This window comes from Mytilus californianus, unplaced genomic scaffold, assembly GCF_021869535.1.
Source record: "Mytilus californianus isolate M0D057914Y unplaced genomic scaffold, xbMytCali1.0.p SCAF_12, whole genome shotgun sequence".
NCBI classification, from domain to species: domain Eukaryota; kingdom Metazoa; phylum Mollusca; class Bivalvia; order Mytilida; family Mytilidae; genus Mytilus; species Mytilus californianus.
The window spans coordinates 14,809,944-14,829,907 of record NW_026262604.1 but is presented as its reverse complement, the minus strand read 5'-3'; the positions used below and the strand labels follow the sequence as shown (position 1 = coordinate 14,829,907).

The window sequence follows — 19,964 nt, the reverse complement described above, 5'->3', positions numbered from 1 at the left end:
AAAAAAACTGTAATATTGTATTACGCAAAAAAAGTCGCATGTAACTCTAATTAAACAGTCATGTCCTTTTAAACTAAAAGTCTTGTGAAACATTGAAAATTTGTTAAGATAGATGTGTAATGGTATCTTTTGACGTGCATGGACATTCAATTTACTGTACATTTTTTATCTTGTTAACACCAAAGTGCAACCGCATTGTGCATGTTTTGCACGAAATAGGGCATGTTAATTCTTTAGAAAAAATCATCATATTTTTTGTAATCTTGTTCAGTAATTAAATCACGTGTGATTTTGCGGTTACGTTGACATATTCATTTCATTATAATCCATTTTTACTAAGCAAAAATGTTTCAATGACTAAAGGTGAAATTTTTAATTTGTAAAATACAAGCAATAAACAACTAATTTGTTACAATTAAGTCAAAGTTATAAGTAGCTTTTAATATGAAATATGATTAATGAAAGTATGACATATCTTAATACAGATTTCTTACACCTTCATACACCTTTATATACCTTCATACACCTTTATACACCTTTATACACCTTTATATTCTTATTTTCTAACTAAATATAATGATTTTTCTTATTTAAACATGTTTTTTTTCAAAAAGCGTGTTAATTGTATGTCGTTCGATGCCTTTTTAAGAACACATGTACGGAATTTAGATGGATCCTTCATTTCTGTATTCTGCACTCTCTTATTCTTTATTTATTTATTATTTTGCCTATTTTTCTCTCTATTCCCTAATTTTTTTACCCTTTATTCTGTATTCTGTATAAAATTTGCAGCATTAAGTAAAACTGTCCACAAAATCAATTTTAAGCCTTGAATAACTTTTTTATTTCATTGATTTAGGTTAACATTCACTAAAAACTTAAAAGTATAACGTATATCTTTTTGACACTTTTTACTGTTTACGTTCTTACACTGGATACCTTCCCGATTGTTGACCTTTTGGGTTAAACAGCAACAGGGAAAATTAGCCATACCCTCATTGCCATTCAAAGTAAATAAACATGGAGGAAAAGTTTGTAAACTCTATCATTGTGTATATATATATAATAACCATGTACTAACACATCTCTAATAGGTTATGATAACCTAAAAGATACCAGACTTCAATAAAAAAAGTGCGTAAAATGTTGTTTTGTGAATGGTCTCCTTCAATCAGGACCGATAATCCGTGACCCTGTTATCAACTTTTTCAAGCTCGTGATAATTGTATCTGTTTGACTGTTCAAATATTTATATAATTATTACTACATACAGGTATGTATTTAAGGTGTAGAAGGATTAACAGATTACTATCGTATCTTTAAGAAGTCATTTAAAAACGTCCAAATATTTGAATAATTTCAAAAACGTAAATTTTAATCACAAAGAGGTATTTACTAACCAAACACTCCCGAAACAGTTCAAAATTCCTTCAACTTTGCTCTTATACTGCTTGATTATTAAATATTAAAACAGTAGTGGGCGATTTCAATTCCACTTGACATGAAACACGAACATGACTAAAAAATAAAAGTGTAATTTTACCGTCTCAAAATTGAACAGAAAGGTAGCTCTGCTTTATAGCATTCCGTAGCACGATGAAACATGTAAAAGATATTTCAGTGAGGATAGGAGCTCGAGGGTTAGAGTAGACAGAAAATTGGAAGGGGCAAACTTCTGAAAGTGACAAGCAAAAAAAATTCAATAGTCTAATAGTATAGAAGTTAGTCATCCAGTGTCCTCTTTCATTTTCACTTTTTTCCCCACGCCTTCCTTCCCCCATGTATTTTAAATACAAGCATGAAATTCCTATACCAAGCGACACTTTTACAAAAAGGAAATCTTTAAGTAAATAAACAGTTAATACAGAAATAACGTAAGGGATGTTCAATAAAGTATCTGATTTCCAAATACAATAATGGTATTGTAATGCTGTATTCAGTCACAGGTATTTAATGTCACAGTAATGTGTTGATAATACAGAACAATAACCCTGTGTACACTGACAATTAATCCACACTTTAGTATCCTCAAATTACCTATAACATTGCAGACTGTACTATGATAATAAACTCACACTTTAGTATCCTCAAATTACCTATTACCTGCAGAATGAACTATGATAATAAACCCACACTTTATTTCCTTAAATTACATATAACCTGCAGACTATGTATAAAAGGTAACCTCACACCAGATGAACACGTTTCAATAGAATAACAAACACTTTAGTAGCATTAAATAAATATAGTTGAAATATAATATATGTAGATTTCTAAGATACAGCAGACTAGGCAATACAATCAGACTGTCAAATAAGGAAGATGTTGCCGTTCAGAAAGGAAGCTGATGCAGTTCCGAAGGGACTATAATTCTACATATGAGAAGTGTACGTAGTCATGATTTGAGATAATTTTAAAAAGGATTTTTAGTAGTAAGAACTAAATTTATTTTTGTATTATTTGTGTATTACTGGGTTTAATTATTTTCGAAAACACCTATATATTATAGTAAGAAATGTTATGGGATAGTTTCGAATTTAACTACATGAACCAATATCATCAAGGCAAGAGTTATCAGCTTTTAAATAAATAATAGTTTCGAATTTAACTACAAATGCCAACAAGCAAGATTTATCAGCTTTTAAATAAATCATCTGTTTATTTAAAATGAAGAATGCAAAAGGTCGCTTGACAAAATGTGTTTGTACTCAATAACTGAAGTGAAATACTTTAATGTTTTGTAAAGGTGACTCTTTCTCACCAAGGACACGTTTGATATGACAGGTTTTACCGACTCTATGATGTTCTGACAATTTAAACTGTCTTATATTGTTTAGTGGACTTTGATTCTATCATCTTGTAATGAGCCGAATACAAATCTTCAAAGAAATCAACACTTCAACGTAGGTACATTTGTACAGCTAAGGTGAGCTTGACTGACCTCAAGGTTGCTCCTTACAGCAAAGGTGAGCTTGACTGACCTCAAGGTTGCTCCTTACAGCAAAGGTGAGCTTGACAGACCTCAAGGTTGCTCCTTACAGCAAAGGTAAGCCTGACTGACCCCAAGGTGGCTCCTTACATCTAAGGTGAGCTTGACTGACCTCAAGTTAACTCCTTACAGCTAATGTGAGCGTGAATGACCTTAAAATAGCTCTGCACAGTCGTAAGATTACACACTACAATGTACGCATAAGTAGAGTTTGACTGAACTTAATGATGCGCTGTACAGCTAAAATCAGCTTAAATAGCCTCTAAATTGCTCTGTACAGCTCAGGTTAACTTAAATGACCTCAATCTTGCTCTGAAAAGCTGATGTGATTTTGAATAGCCTTAACATGGCTCTGAACAGCTGTAAGTGTCTTGGTAACATAGAGGGTTTATGATAGCAATAGTAGAGACAGTGTATCGCGAGGGTTTATAGTAGCGATAGATAATTCCTTCCTTTTAACCAAAGTGTTCTTATATTCAAACGTGTGTCAATTTCAACTGTGTATTACTGGACTAATTGATAGCTAAGGCACCTAGAACAAGCAAAAAAAAAGCTTTAAAGAACATGTTTTATTATCATTTTTGTCGTCCTTAATATCCACATTATAATTGTAGCTAGAACTTATAAATCAGCATGTACGAGTTGTTACGATACGAAGAGTCATTGTTCAAGGAAGAACCATGGATTTGTTTTATCATGATTTATTATGTACATTACAGTGCATATAAACATGGAAGTAAAAAATGACAGACGGAATTCGTTGATATAACCCAACATTGGAGTGCTTCAATGCCCAGATGTAGCATTATTATGACAGCTAGAAAAATAATTCCGTTCAACTAGATGCTATAGAAGCCATATTGATCTTGTACATGTACACGTTTTCTGTTTGTTTTTTTTTTTCAAAAACGGGCCTCGTTTATCTAAAGTTCTGTTTGAATTAGTAGATCTTTCATGCATTTTAAGACTCGCCAAACTATTATTTTACTGACTTGAAGACAAATTATAGATTTAAGCGGATACAAATTTTACCCTAATGTCTTATGAAAGTCTATACTGGGGTTATTCTGAGAAATATCCTTGCTCTTAATTGACAATTTTTATAAATGGCATACACACTACTGAGACTGTCCCGCCCTATACCTATAACAAAGCAGTCGCTGATTTATTAGTCATTATAAACCTTTCTCTTCTTGTATATTATTTTATAACTTCCAGAAAGAAACGATATGAGTCAGATCTAATTTTTAATCATGTATACGTGTTCAACATGCATCCAAAGAACTTATGCAATTTTAAATACTTTATTTTGAGCGGCTATTCAATTTATTTAATATATAGGAAAACATTTAGGTAAACATTGTATACCCTTATTTAGCATTTTAAAATAAATTATGACACCTAATCCTATTTAAATATTGTTATTAAAGTTCAAATAACCGTCAAAACTAACATTTATTCCGTATTTTGATACAACGCAAACGCTTTTTCGTTAAGGTGTTTGTACTTATTTTCGATCTGATAAGTCCAACCCTTCTAGTATCTGATTTTCAAAGTTTGTCCTTATGTTGTGCACGCTGTCCGACGATTGGGACAGTGCTGAGCGCTCACAAATATGTTAGACACCACCGAATGGATTGTGTGCTTGTCTCAAGTCAAGAACCTTTAATTCAGTTGTCGTCTTTCTAAAAAAATGGTTACTGTCTGTCATATTTGTTTTTCGGTTATTGTGTTGAGCATAAATCAGGCACTTGATGTTCTCTTTTGAATTATTTCACCTTTGGTCGAGCCGGAATCTTTTACATGTATAGCTTTCTATACGGTATGTTTTGATCGTTATTGTCGACCGTTTCACCTTTTGTCATGTCGGAGTCTTATATAGCTTATTATACGGTATGGAGTTTGCTCGTTATTGTAGACCGTTCTATTTAGTTGTGTAAAAATGATAAAGTCATCCAAACATGAGTCAGTTTGTACTTATATAAATAACTGTCTAGATTTTTTTACCAGGTGTTATAAATTTCGAGAGCTGAAAGGCCCTCTTAAATTGTGTACATGTACATGTATATCCTTCAATCTCAAAATTTAACTTCGGAACATCCCAAACCGTTTGACATATACATGAACATTACTGTCTAGATTTTTTTATATTGTAGCAGGTGTTATAAATTTCAGAGAGCTGAAAGGCCCTATTAGATTTTGTACATGCATTTCCAACAGAGACAAAGATCTCAAAGTATAATTTTAGGACAGCCTATACCGTTGGCATATACATGTACATTTTAAATGTAATGGTACAATATGTGGGTCAAAGGTTAAGTAGTTTGGTATTATAAATCATATGATTACATGTATACGTATAAGTCTAAACTATAGAGATGTAGGCTAATATCTTGTATAAGGATTTAAAACCTCTCACACGCATTCATCCGGATATAGATATACTACTGATCGAACCCTGGTTCTATATAAATTTATCAGTCATAATACGTTATGTTCGTGGCATACAATGTTACAAGATTTTGGGACCCCATTAGCTTAAGTAAAGTTTTTAAGTGATTCATATTTTCAGCTGGGGGTTTATGACTATGACGTCCATTCAAAAATGGCTTGTGAAAATCTCTCCTTTACTAAAACTTCGTTTCACAGTGTATCGTGACTGTAGGTATAATTGCCAATAGTCTCAACTAGCTTACAGAAACCAATGTTGCTTCCAACTCGCCTACTCTCTAAATAACCATACAGCTCAGTAAATATATATATAATGTCCTCTAATTTAATTTCCTTCCTATCCAATTTACTGCAGCGAATAAACTATATCTTCATATATATATTCTTATTTAATTCTAAAAAGAAAGCATTTTTTCTTTTATAACAGTTTATTTTCGTACTGGAGTTGGTAAGCCCACGCTTACTACGTCACCCAAGACCCTCCCGTACGTTGTTTTACAATAGCGTAAAGACTGCTCGGCTCGGCTTCAGAATAATGTGAGCTGCTGTCTTGTGAGTTGGCACGTAAAAATCTTTATCACTGTGTTGGTCCCTGTTCAAGTATAAAGCAGAGTTGATATCCGTCTCCATTTCATAACAAAGTTCTTTTTCTCGACATAAATACACTGCTGGTTCTATTACATCAGTTTATCCATCCATCTGTTGTAAAGATTTTTCTCACAAGAAAGAAATATTCCTCTCCTACTATGATGCATCGCCTTGTCCCTTTTAAGAATGACAGGCTTGACTTTTAAATATTTTTAAGGTCAAATGTCAGTAAGAAACGTCACACACGTGGTGGCTTAAACTGATGGCATATTAATTGCATATATATTACAAAGTTTATTACACGTCTAACTTTACTTAAATAATTTAAACATTTTAACAGTAAATATTGTCATTCAACTTGTTCTAGAGGACACTTCTGAAAACAAACTCGCTACTGTTAAATACCTCGATAACGTAAGGTGAGGCGAGATTTAAATAGATATGAAAATATTGATTGAATTTTACATTTAATTGAACTACTCAATGACTGAATTTAAAGGTGCGCTTAAACCACAAAGTTATTTGAAAAATTCAGGAAAGAAAATAAAAAGTTTTATCTTCAATGAAATCATTTTTAAAGACTTTTATCTTTTGTAGTGACACGGTATGGGTACTTTTTAGTTCATATGTGAGACTTACGTAGATGTTTAAGTGACCGAATTTAAATTTTACCAAATGAATAGGCTTTATGTTCGATTTAAATTTCATTCAAGTTTTATGTCCAAATATGTAACTTTATACAATAATAAATATTTGTAAATTGAACTTTACCTAGCGTCTTATTGAGACAGATAAAAGCTGATTGTATCAGAATTAATGACCTTATCATTTACTTCGAACCTGTCGCAACCAGCGTTTCCGGGTGTAGTTGACCTTTTAATGGATAGTGAAATACCAGCATAGGATAAAACTATTGAATAATAGTAGAGTGATTATTAATATAAACGAATTCCACATTTCTTGCTTGTTTTTCTTTTTGGTAATTGTTTGCCTTTAATGTCAATGGAAAGAATGAAAAAAAAAATAGCTTAACAAGATTAATTGCACATGTTCCGAACTTACTATAGAAATAAGAATAATTATGTGTTTTGATTGCCAATGAGACAACGTTCCACCAGAGACCAAATGACGTAGAATTACTATAATAGGTCACCGTACGGCCTTCTACAATGAGCAAAATTCATACCGCATTGCAAGTTATAAGATGCCATGTTAAATAATTCATACGAGAAAACCAAGTTCACTTGTTAATTGTAAATTCTTTGATTTCTTCCTTGTATACCTACTTGTGCAATTTGAGTAGTATTATATAAGATAAAGGGCAAAATACAAATAAAACTTTAAAAACATGCGACTGCATTATGATTTATTTCTATATCAAAATACTTGTGGAAGCAAACGATCAATTACTTAAATGACCCTAAACTTAACTTAAATATTTGATTATTTAAAAATAAAAATGTCACCTCTGTATGCATGATCAAACGTTTGAAATACATTTATGTATACTAATTTTAAATGAATCGTTGCATTCCTGTCGGATTTAATTTTAATATGAAGTATTTCTGCGCATTCATTCCACTCAAATATTTGTTTAAACCGCAGTTATTTGAACAATCCGAGTACAATTCTCTGCATTTGTATAAAATAAAGATGTAAATGTCTAATTTACATTTTAATTGCAAATCTGTCTCCCACTATTATTGTTAAAATATAATAATTTTTATGTTACACAATGTCTTATTCATAAGTTTAATAATTTCAAAAACGAAAATCGCATTAGGAATGAACAACGCAAATAATCCGGAATAAAACCATATTTAGTTTATTTATATAGGTAAAGTACGGGCCATTGTTTACGTCTAAAATTCATATCTTTTATCAATAGTAAAGGATTTAAAACAAAGAAGACTAAAGTCAATTCAAAAGCTCTTCAAATATATGTGTTGAAACTTTGCTTTACAATTTAACATTAAATATAAATATCGTGTGAAATATGAATTTATGACAATAATTTGATGTCCTTGACGTCGTACTCTACAAATATTCAGAACACATGTTCTTGAATAACTCGGAACTAAGAAAGTCTAATGTACCTTTTAGTTTTGTAACATGTGAAACTAGTATTTTCTTGGCCATACAGATACGTGTATCCTTATCAGAATGTTTACCACTTTCTAACAAGAACTTATATAGTCGCCCATTCAACGAAAGTTCTTTCGTTACGTAAGCATTTTACTTTTTCAACTACATTCAGCAATCATTGGCTACATCTCTCAAAAGACATTATTATTGTATTTGAACAAATGACGTTTCTAAAGTGCAGGAATTATCCCTCGTTTTTTTTTAACTGTAAAATTTATTTTACTGTGTCTTAGTCCTATGTTCTGTGTAACGTATGCATGAGTAGCGTTGATTAAAACACACGTGCACAATTAACACGCATTTTTTTTAATACAAAAAATCGCAATATACCAGAAACCGTCTCAAAAGTATAGTGTGAAGTCAGTTTTCATCTGGGGGAAGAGAACAACGGGCACAATTTATATATTATTATGCCTGCATAATGAGGGTTAGGGATGTAATTTTCGAACTTCAACAAAGTTTATAGGAATAGTTCCCAAGACATTGATATACCTATATAGTTCCACTCAATTTGATAAAAATATGGGGATAATGTGTCCAGCTTCGCTTACATGCAGTACATTTAAGCGTGGACACAGTGTCTGTGTTTTAATTATATTCAGTGCCAACAGAAAAAACATATCTCCATCGACATATTTGAACATAGATTTGTCCATAGTATATTTTTTTCTCTGACAAGTAAATAAACAATGACAGGCGGAATGGATAGTGGTATACAAACATTTATACGCTGACAAATTAATGGGTATAATTAAGACAACATGGGCCGGAGGTGTATTTAATGACAAATATGTCTATTAAGGCGCTAATATAATCATCTGGTACATTTACTGGTCAATTGTTTACCAAATAAATCATACATTAAATAACTGTATGACAATACACACGCGCAAGGATAATTGTACCAGTACACATAACTGAAAAGTGACAGAAGAAACCAAGGATTCAAACAAAAACCATAGATCGAATTAAAAGACAGACACCACCATGGCCAAAAAGAAAAACGACTGGAAGATAAAAACAACAGTCCACAAAAGCCAAATAAAACAAAAACAACACTATGGCCAAAAAGAAAACGAATGCTACACAGAAATCTAAAGATTGAGTATCACGAACCCAACAGATAACCGGATAGACTTACGTGATCTGTGTAAGCATTTCCTGCTCGACTGGGGTCACCTGTCTTGACTACTTTGTGACTTAATTTCGAATTTGAGTGTCATTCAATTTGCGTAATGACTCTTGGTTTTCCGTGAAACATGATTTTTGTTCAAACTACCGATCTCTCACAACCAGTAGAACGAGTGTTGTACACCAATAAACGGAGAATAATGTCAGCGATTTTCTTTCGTAACTATGCAAGAATTTCCTTGACCTTCTTCGTTAACAGTTATCGAAAAAATGCTAGGATTTCAAAAAATAAGTTATTCATAGAAAATAATTTATTCATCGATAGGCACATTAATACATTAATATAGATAGTAAAATAAGTAACAACTCATTAACGCCCATTTATGACATTTTTACACGACCGCATTACAAACTGATCAGAACTGTAAAAATGTCCTCCAATTATGGAAATTTGAGATATATTGTCATAAGACAATAACATCATAAAAATGTGAACACAATCATCAGATTGAATAAATATTTGTGTGGTACATAAAGATTATTCGCATATCTTCATAGCGAATATTAATTGACTAGGATTGTCAGTTTTCCTATCAAGGTCGGCGGTTTTCTCCGGGCACTCCGGCTTCCTCCACCAATAAAAACTGGTCGCCACGAAATAGCCCAAAAGCGGTGCTAAAAAGTGGCGTTAAAACACTAAAAATCAATCAAAATCAATCATAGCGAACACTGTGACATTGAGAGGAAGAACAGCGATACAAGATAAAATAAGGGGCGTGGTATGATTGCCAAAGAGATAACTATATACCAGAATCCAAATGACGTGGACACCGTTCGATCCTCAACAAGGAGCAAACTAAACAACCCGTATATTCAGATATAAAAGGCCCCGAAATGACAAAATGTGAAACAAATCAAACGAGCCAAACCATTGGCATGATTTAGGATAAAACATTGAAGCACTGTTGCAAAGCTTTTAATGCTGTCATGCTCGCGAAGTTATATTTGTGTCATGAATTGATACGCCATACCCATCTTTTCAATAACATTTTCATTCCCATTACATTAACTTTTTCACTTATATCATATGATTCGGATGTTTTGGGGCTAGTCCGGATCAGTTACTGACTTTATTTTAAAATTTATGTCACCCTCTTCCATAACAGTTCATTCCTAACTTTGTTCTCTTTGCCTAGAATCAAATTACGCCTTTTTTACAACTACTTCTAAAAGTTTTTTTTAATTGACATGTTGAAATACATCAAGTAATTGAATTTCTCTATCAATGTTTCAATTAAACAAGTTTATAACATAATGAGATGTGGTATAATTTCCATTGCGACAACTATCAAAAAGAGTCCAAATAACGTAGATTTCAGCAATTATATATTACCGTACGGCCTTCAACAATGAGCAAAACCCATACCGTATAGTCACGATAAAAAACCCCGACATGACATTGTCTGCATTTACATTTTTCCAAAGATTTTCAATTATAAAATCACAAAACAACATGTGCTTAAATAATGTGTCTGCAAATTGTTATTGCGAGGCCAACCTCGAGGAATTTTGTTTAAAAATGCATATTATAAGCCAAACAATCTTTCATAATCCATCACAACATAATCCATTGCATTTTCTTTTCTCATACATGCTTTGTCACAAGACGAATTTATGTGAAATTAATCCGGCTTGTTATTTCATTAATTTATCATTCTGCAATCCCTTATTTATCTCCCCTTAGAGCGGTAGTTGACACATCACAAAAGTCTTAAGTTGTTTAAAAATAAAGATGGATTGTGCAGTAAAAATGTAGAATTGATTAAATAGCGAAAAAATCATGAATGATAAACACGCAGTATAATTGAGAGTTGATTTTTTTCCTTGCAAGGTCAGAGGAATGTAATTAATCTACAGTAAAAATCACAGATTGTAAAATCAATGACTTTCTTAGTCTAGTGATTATCAAAACTTCAACAGGTCAAAAGATGATAGATGGTCTTTGCTTTTACAAAATGTCAAAATACACGTGAAATGACCTGTTTTTGTTAACTTTTGCGTCATTTGGTCTCTTGTGGAAGGTTGTCTCATTGGCAATCAGACAACATCTTCATATTTTTATATGTACATGCAAATAAAAAAATACAGTAAGTGCATATTTAGTGTTTTTGTTTTGTCTGATTACCATAATACTTTTGTCTGATTACCACCGACCTTTTGTTTGAATACCATTAAATTTTGTATCGAAACTGGGTAAAATAGCATACAAACATTGGGAGGTAGCTGTGAAGTGACTTGACCCAATACCATTACACTATTTGCTTGGTCAACGCTGTCTTTCAGAATTCTTAAAAACCGTTTCATCACAGAGTTCAAATATTACATTCATATATAGACAGATATAAATACAAAACTACGAACAATCACTTCTTGTATGTATAAATATATCCGTTTGCATATAGCCTTATTACGCTCATAATGTCTGTAAAACGACACAAATGTAAAAATATGTAAGATCTGCGTTGGTCATAGAAAGTGCTATTTATATGATTTTGTATCTCTATATATGTGAGATCTGCGTTGGTCAAAGGAAATGCTATTTGTATGGGTTGTATCTCTATATGTGATAAACTACATCACAATCAAATATAATTAGCAAATAATTATTCATAATTACGGAAAAGATCAAGTAAACACAAAACACACATGATATGACATCCACATACAGCCCGACATCCAGTGTGAATTTCAATGTCAAGGTTAAGTTTTAATAGAAAATCAAACTATCATTGAATCTTAAATACTATCAAAAAGGAAGTTAGAAAAACAGTCATAGCTACGAATCACTCTTCACAGTTAGTCTTACAAAATAGGCGGAATAAAACAAGGGGACATTCAAAATCTTTAGTAGACGAAAAAATGACAACGCCATGGTAAAAAATGAAAAACGACAAGCAACAAAACACTACACAGATAACTTAAGATTTCAGCAAAACCCGGGGGGTGATCATATATATATATATATATATATATATAATCAAGACAACATTGCTAAAAAGATTCGATAAAATGACACATATTTCGACACATTTTAAAGTGCTGATCAGAAAAAGGTTAACCAAATAATTGCAGCTAGATTTTATCAGCCGTGCGGCGTTTTTGATGACAGGAGCGACCCACACTAGCGTCAACTTTTAGTTCCTCCTAAAAGAAGGCGACACAATGGAATTCCAACACACAGTCATTCGGAACGTTTCTATCTCATCAAATCAGAACATTTTGTATCTCATTCTAAATAATTCTATAGTGAACCACAACGACCTAGTATGACAGACAAATAACTGGTTATAGTCGCATCTGCATAGTTAACTTCCTATTTGGGTAATTTTATTCAAATTTACAAAATATTTTCCCACGTTTAAGTGAAATTTAAAAAAGTGATTGAGCCTATCCCAGACCGTTGAATGGAGAATCAGTGATCTTACACTTAATGAAAAGGTAGTTTACAAGGATCAAGGATAGGTTCACATGCGATGTGTATTGAAATCCTCAACATTTAATTTCAATGGTACTTTTAGAAAGACTACCATTGTTCAGTTCATTGTTTTGACGGTCTGGAAAGGGAGATCTTCACCTTCCCTTTAACAGTGGAAATCCCTATGTTTCTCTTTTGTACGATGTCTGATATGTATTGGCCTGTGTGTGTACAAACTTATCAAGGATACCAAAATCATGTTTAATATAAATAAGGAGATGTGGTATGAGTGCCAATGAGACAACTATCCATCCAAGTCACAATGTGTAAAAACGGCCTTCAACACGGAGCCTTGGCTCACACCGAACAGCAAGCTATACAGGGCCCAATAAAGACTAGTGTAAAACAATTCAAACAGGAAAAACAGCGGTCTAATCTATGTAAAAAAAAAACGAGAAACGAGAAACACTTATGAACCACAACAACCACTGAACAGCAGCTCCTGACTTAGGACAGGTGCATACAAATGCAGCGGGTTTAAACGTTTTAACAGGCGCCAACCTTCACCTTAACCTGAAACAGTGGTATAACATTATATTAATATTACAACATAAAAAGATACAGTACATTTCGTTAAAATATAACAGTTTTGCTCCAATCAAATAGTCGAAAAACCAAATCAATTATAAAGTTAAGGTGGCCAAACATTTAACACGGCAAATATTAAAATGTTGCTTAGTATCCTTTCGAACATCGACCCTAATTTTCATTCATAGAATAAGTGTTGACTCTTTCTCATGTCAAATTAAAAAGTACTGTTACAGCCAGGCATAAAATAAGATGTCAAAGTAGACACTTTAATGCTTACTTAAGACGTTTTGTGACTGTTATAAATCTTATGTTTTATTTGTACTTTACGTCTATGGGTATAAGTAAGTTTACTCTGTTCTCGATTTTTGTCCGATATCATATAGTTTTGAAGTGATTGCACTGCAAGTTTTTTTCAAATGATTGCACTGCAGTTTTATGTCACTGGAAAGTGTATAGTCATAATTTATGAATGAAAAAACGCCTTGTCCAAACTAAAGAAAACGCAAATGAAATGGCAAATATGTATAGAATTTATGAATACGAATTGCATTTAGTCTGTCGTATTCCTAACTTTTTGATAAATCATTCACTGAATTGTGAAATCTGGATTGGCACCATAACAGTTCATCTATGTATTGTTAAATGGTACACAAGTACTTATTTAGAGGAAGAGTACGAAGAAATTGTCCATAATCATTTCCTGTCGATGAAGTCACTCCAAATCAAACACCTCGTTCAAAATGAATATCAAAAATAGATGTGGGATATTGCAGATTTTACTAGAAAGTCTCTGGGAGATTTATTTAGATATTTTTTAGACGAATTAATTTTAAAATTAGCCCAGTTCTACACATTCCCAGCGATTGCTAGAGAGCACCTGCACTCATTTACTCATTTATAAATTAAGAGATCCCACATACATGTAGGTGACTAATTCCATTTCGGTTTATAAAGGAAATGACAAAAAAGATTGAAATGATAATTGAAACGTCCATTTTACACATTCCAACAAAAGACATGTACACGCATATGAAAGACGAAATGTCAAGGGGGTCACGTGAACTTTAAACCAATTTAACATCTCAATTAAAATTTCTAAATCGAAAAGATTGTATTTATTCAGATCAAAGAAACCGTGTATTGCATCAGCGGATATTTTGATAGTGTGTCTGCTACATTAAACATCATTATCTTGATCAAACATCGTGGTTTGGGCGAAAATAGCGAAGTTCATGTAAACGGTGATAAGTGATGTGTACAAAGATCCACGTGTAGAGTATTTAGACACCTTTGTGTAATCCGAATAATTCAGTCCTTCCCCGTAATCGACTATCCAACTCGCGAGTGCAGCCTCCATAGGGCAGCGGAATGTAACAACTGAATTATTCGGGTTAACCTTTGCGTTGCTATTTCTAAAGAGATTGATCGCTGTTTCTTACCGTCCGATTAAAAGCATTTCGTGCATTTTTCAGACGTGTCAAACACTCAGAGAATCACTTTTTTACTTCATTCAATTTTTCCTCGAATAAATACACGATTTAGTGAATGAATAGTTTGCATCATTTTTAGTTATTAATAAAATTGAGAATGGAAATGGGGAATGTGTCAAAGAGACAACAACCCGACCAAAGAGCAGAAAAAGCACATCCAAGGGCCACCAATGGGCATTCAAGACAGCGAGACAAAAACATACAAGACTAACAAAGGCCAGAAGTTCATGACTTGGAACAGACGCAAACATGTGGCGGGGTTAAATATGTTTTGTAAGATCTCAACCCTCCCCTATACCTCTACACAATTTGGAATGAGCGTATTTTGAGAATTAAGTAACTTAAATATAAAAACATAGCTCAATAATATCAAAATAAGAAGATGTGACAACTCTCCACCAGAAACCAAATGAAGTAGAAACTTAGTAACTATAGGTTACCATACGGCTTTCAACAGTGAGCAAGGTATAAAAGGCCCCGAAATGACAAATGAAAAACAATTCAAACGAGAAAATCAACGACATGATCTATAAACAAAACAACAATAGAAAAACAAATATGATATACCACAACAACCGTCAACTACTGAATTACAGGCTCCTGACTTTGGACATCAAAATTAACTATCTTTTTAATATAATAATTAAAAACCATTATCATTGTTATATAATTATCATATCTTATAACGAATGCGAGCTTTCCATCGGTATATATTAACCTATAATTATTAAAACATGAATACTCCTACATGCAAATTATAAATACAATGACAGGACATTTCTCGCACAGAAAAGATAGTTAAATTATCTGATAACAGCATACACCCATGAACTTGGCGTGCCCAATTAACCTTATTAACATACGATTATTTTGAAAGGTTTTGAATATTAATGATACTATCGCTTTGAGATAGCATTCATACGAAATGGTCCATCTTTTAAATAGCTCAAGTCTTTATTATAATTAGATCATTATAAAAAAAAAGACAGAAAAAAAGGAAGACAGTTAACTTCTGTATCATGATTTGCACTGAACAATGCATACTACATGTATGCAGGACAAGTATACACCTAATAATAAAAAATATCACTGAAAGTATACTGCCACATTTAGATATTTACACTTGTGGTAGTACGTTTGCCATTAATTCTACAGGTAATTGTATTACAACAGGAATCACAATTCTTCATTCGCACTTGGTGTCTAAAAGTCCTTACATGTATTTGTATTACAACAGGAATCGCAATTCTTCATTCGCACTTGGTGTCTAAAAGTCCTTACATGTATTTGTAATACAACAGGAATCACAATTCTTCGTTCGTACTTGGTGTCTAAAAGTTCTTACCCAGTACGAATCAAGGAATCATTGATTCACAAACCGTGTCGTAATTGCAAATCAACAGTACTTCCATTATTTCTTGATTCGCTATTAATAGGGACTTGACAATATTAAGTGCAAATTGAAATTTTATTGATTGAGGGTCGACTCAATTACGGGCACAAACACTGTTTGACTTCACTACATCATTGCTATTGTTGGATAGTACAAAAGAAACGCACTACCAAGACTCTATGAATTGTCATTTTAATGGATTGACAGGTACATTGTAAGACCGGTACCTCGGGTACAGATCAGTAAATTAGAGCGAAGACTGAAGAGGTCGCCAGAAAAGAGAGAAACAAAGTTCAGCACAAAAAGGGCTAAATGATATTGGAACAATGAAGAAAGACAAAAATAACAAAAAATAAACATCGTTGGATCACTTGGAATCTACCTAAACCATGTAAAGCTGACCAAACAAATGTCTCGAGTTTTATCATGTTTCAAGAACTACGTACCAAACCGTCTACACAACTCATCCATCACTGAAATAGTTTTCTATGTCGAATGGTCGGGGAAATTGTTAAAAAATTAACACCATTCTAAACTGCAGATTTGAACAAATATTTATATCGGATATATCCCTTATTGACAGTACAAAACAAACTTATAAGTCATATGTAATGTGTATTGTATTTGCTTAGCAGATTACATCGTGTATTTAAAATAAATTATTTAAACTGCATGAGTTAGACTGAAAATCAATATTTAAAGCCTGTTAGAAAGACTCGGGTGATACATGTTAATTCTTTTCATGTTCAGTGTTTGGTTATGAATATTACACAAGTATCTTCACAGGAGATATTGCTCTTATTCCCTATCATTGTTGTATATCCCCTGGGTCGTCATGTGAAGCGCGAATAGCATATGTGGATTTAGGGGGAGGGGGCGGCCCCCTTATGGGGCAATATATATTTAATGCATAGGCTTTATACATGTTCCACTAACATTAATAAAATTGAGAATGGAAATTGTCTAGTTTGGGGCCCACTCTTTTTCCAAATGCCAGATCCGCATCCAGTGAATAGCAGTTATATTATAGAGTATCTTAATTTAATTAAAACATTATATACCATTTTGATCTTCGGTTTTTTGTTTACAAAGGATATGTGATTTTCAAATTATACCAAGGAACAATGACAAACTATAGTAGTCGAAGACAAATATTCAACACCATCATCAAATGAAAAAGTACATATGCCAAACAACAGTCCACAAAACACTGCGTATAAAACAAAAAATCCAGGTGAACTCAGGTGATCTCAGGTACTTCAGAACGGTATGTAGTTTCTGTTCCACTAATAGCATAACAGAATGAACTGGTTTTAATAACTGCTCGGCTCTCATACTTAACATTTAGTGGCTGGTCAACGAAACAACCAAATTTCGTCAACATCATCTTTTAGTTAATGCAGAATGAAAATGTCGTCCTCATTGAGCTTCCTCTTGAATAATCTTACATCCCAAGATGCACTTAACTCCATGTGCTTCCGCCCATAAACATGGTTATATTTTCGTTTTAAATGTGGTTCCCACATAAGATTCATACGGCATTATCCATTTCATTTTCCCTTAATCAACTGTTTTACGTCGTGTGTGAAATCTTAAGCACATAGAAACATGAAAATTTGCATCCCTACACATCTTTATTAAATTTAATTGGACACATCCTCCTAAACAACAGTGAAGTTTATTGGCAAAACAAACATAATATAAAAGAAAACAAATACTAAACACATTATCTCTTTTTGAAATATTTAATAGATTTCAGGTTCCATGACTACACGTTCATTTATTAAGCAAATGGATAGTGTATGCATGAGAACCGCCCCTTGGTGCGTGGTATTATTCATAATGTAACTTTCATATTTTTTTTGAAACAGTCAGACAATGGCGAATGTTTCAAAAATTTGGATGGATCCGACTTCACTTTCAGCCAATGATCAAAATACAGGTACAAATCTTACTTTCAAAGTACATATGTAGGTTTCGAAGACTGCTATTAGTCGCCTCTTTACTTATGGAAGTCTACGAAAAGGAAGGTAAAATTTAAGCTATTTTAAGTGGCGGGAAACCAAAAATCATCAATAAAAAGAGGCAGATAAAACTGCCTCTTTACAAAAAAAAAGACGACAAAAAAAAGACGAAAAGACAAAACCCAGTCCATAAAATACTCAGATGGAACTAAATGACAAGTTATATGTTAGTTTTAAAAAAGACGTAAACGACAAATTGAATTATTTCAAATTCGCTCATTCCCCTTTACATTAAAATATTAACTTGTATCTTTAAATGTTCGTAAAGAAACATTTTTACAGTTGAGGTTAGGTGGGTTTCTTACTTACTGACCATTCATAATTAAGCTCTCTATTCTATAAAGCTAATCCCCTAAAGTTCTGTATAAAATAAGGAGATATGGTATGAAATCTTTTGAGACAACTATCTAACGGAACCAAAATGAAGCAGATTATAAGCAACTATAGGTCACCATACGGCCTTCAACAATGAGAAAACCCATACCGCATAGCCAGCTACAAAAGACTCCGACATGTGAAACAATTCAAACGAAAAAACTAACGGCCTGATTTATGGCAAAACAATAAACGAAAAACAATTAAATACATGTATGACAGACAGCATCCTAGTTTACAAGTATAAGTACCAGCTGTGCTGTAGAGTATTACACATTTGTACTAGTTAACCGTATCTGTGGTCCCTGTGCATGTTGTAAATGTTGTAAGCGACAGTCCTTTACTTTTTTGTTTTGAATCATTGACAGCCTTTCTTTGACGGTACAAGTTTCATTTGTCTGTGGTTCCGGACTTTTTCAACAATGCATGTTGTAAGCGACAATTACTTTTTTTTTATTTTCATTGACAACCTTACTTTAACAGTACAAGTTTCATTTATATATTAATTATCTTTCAAAAAAATCCATAGTAAGAACCTGTCGTCATTTCATGTCAAGAATAACCTTTGCATTACCAGAAATAAGACTGCACTTCCTCGAGGTATTTAAATCATTTTAGACGCATGTATTTTAAATAATTAATCAATTTGTTTTACAAAGATCATGTCAACATGCATTTAATTAACTGATATGCAATAAACATGCATAACTCGTATCGATTGATCAGTTAGTTATGCATGTGACTAAAAATTTACTTAGTCAATCGTTTCCACGGGCTGAAATCGAACACAACGCATTACTAATATGTTGCAACATGCAATGATTATTATCTGCTCATTATTTTCACAAAATTAGTATAAGTATTGTAAGCAGATTTACAATTTATAGTTCGTCACAATTATTAAAACAAAAATGTGTCTTGACATATCATGTGTCCACGCATGAACTGGATTAGAAAATCATAAACTCTATGTATTTGTATTAAAATATCATATCAATAACTTGTCAAACGAATAAAGATATTAATATACAAATATATCAATTTATTATACGTTACTATTTAGATGTAGATTAAATGAGATACACGATTTTAGATAGCTATCACTCTTACACTGAATTCGCCCGCTAGCTACGAAATATATTACAATATTTTGATTGACATTTAACGATCAGATTAAACAGGACTCTTTATTAATAGAAAACAAATCCATTACGGGGACGATTTAAGGCTAAGTTCCACACGAATCATTTGTATGACCTCATAAATATGTAGGGTGAATAAATGAATATACATCTTCACCTTTCCTGACCTT

At 32.7% G+C, this 19,964-nt stretch overlaps 1 protein-coding gene across 4 annotated transcripts in view; it reads right to left on the bottom strand.

Annotated features, from left to right (window-relative positions):
• Positions 1-19,964, bottom strand: part of LOC127721434 (uncharacterized) — an 82,898-nt gene that overhangs the window by 51,774 nt on the left and 11,160 nt on the right. The gene's annotated exons all lie outside the window — the stretch shown is intronic.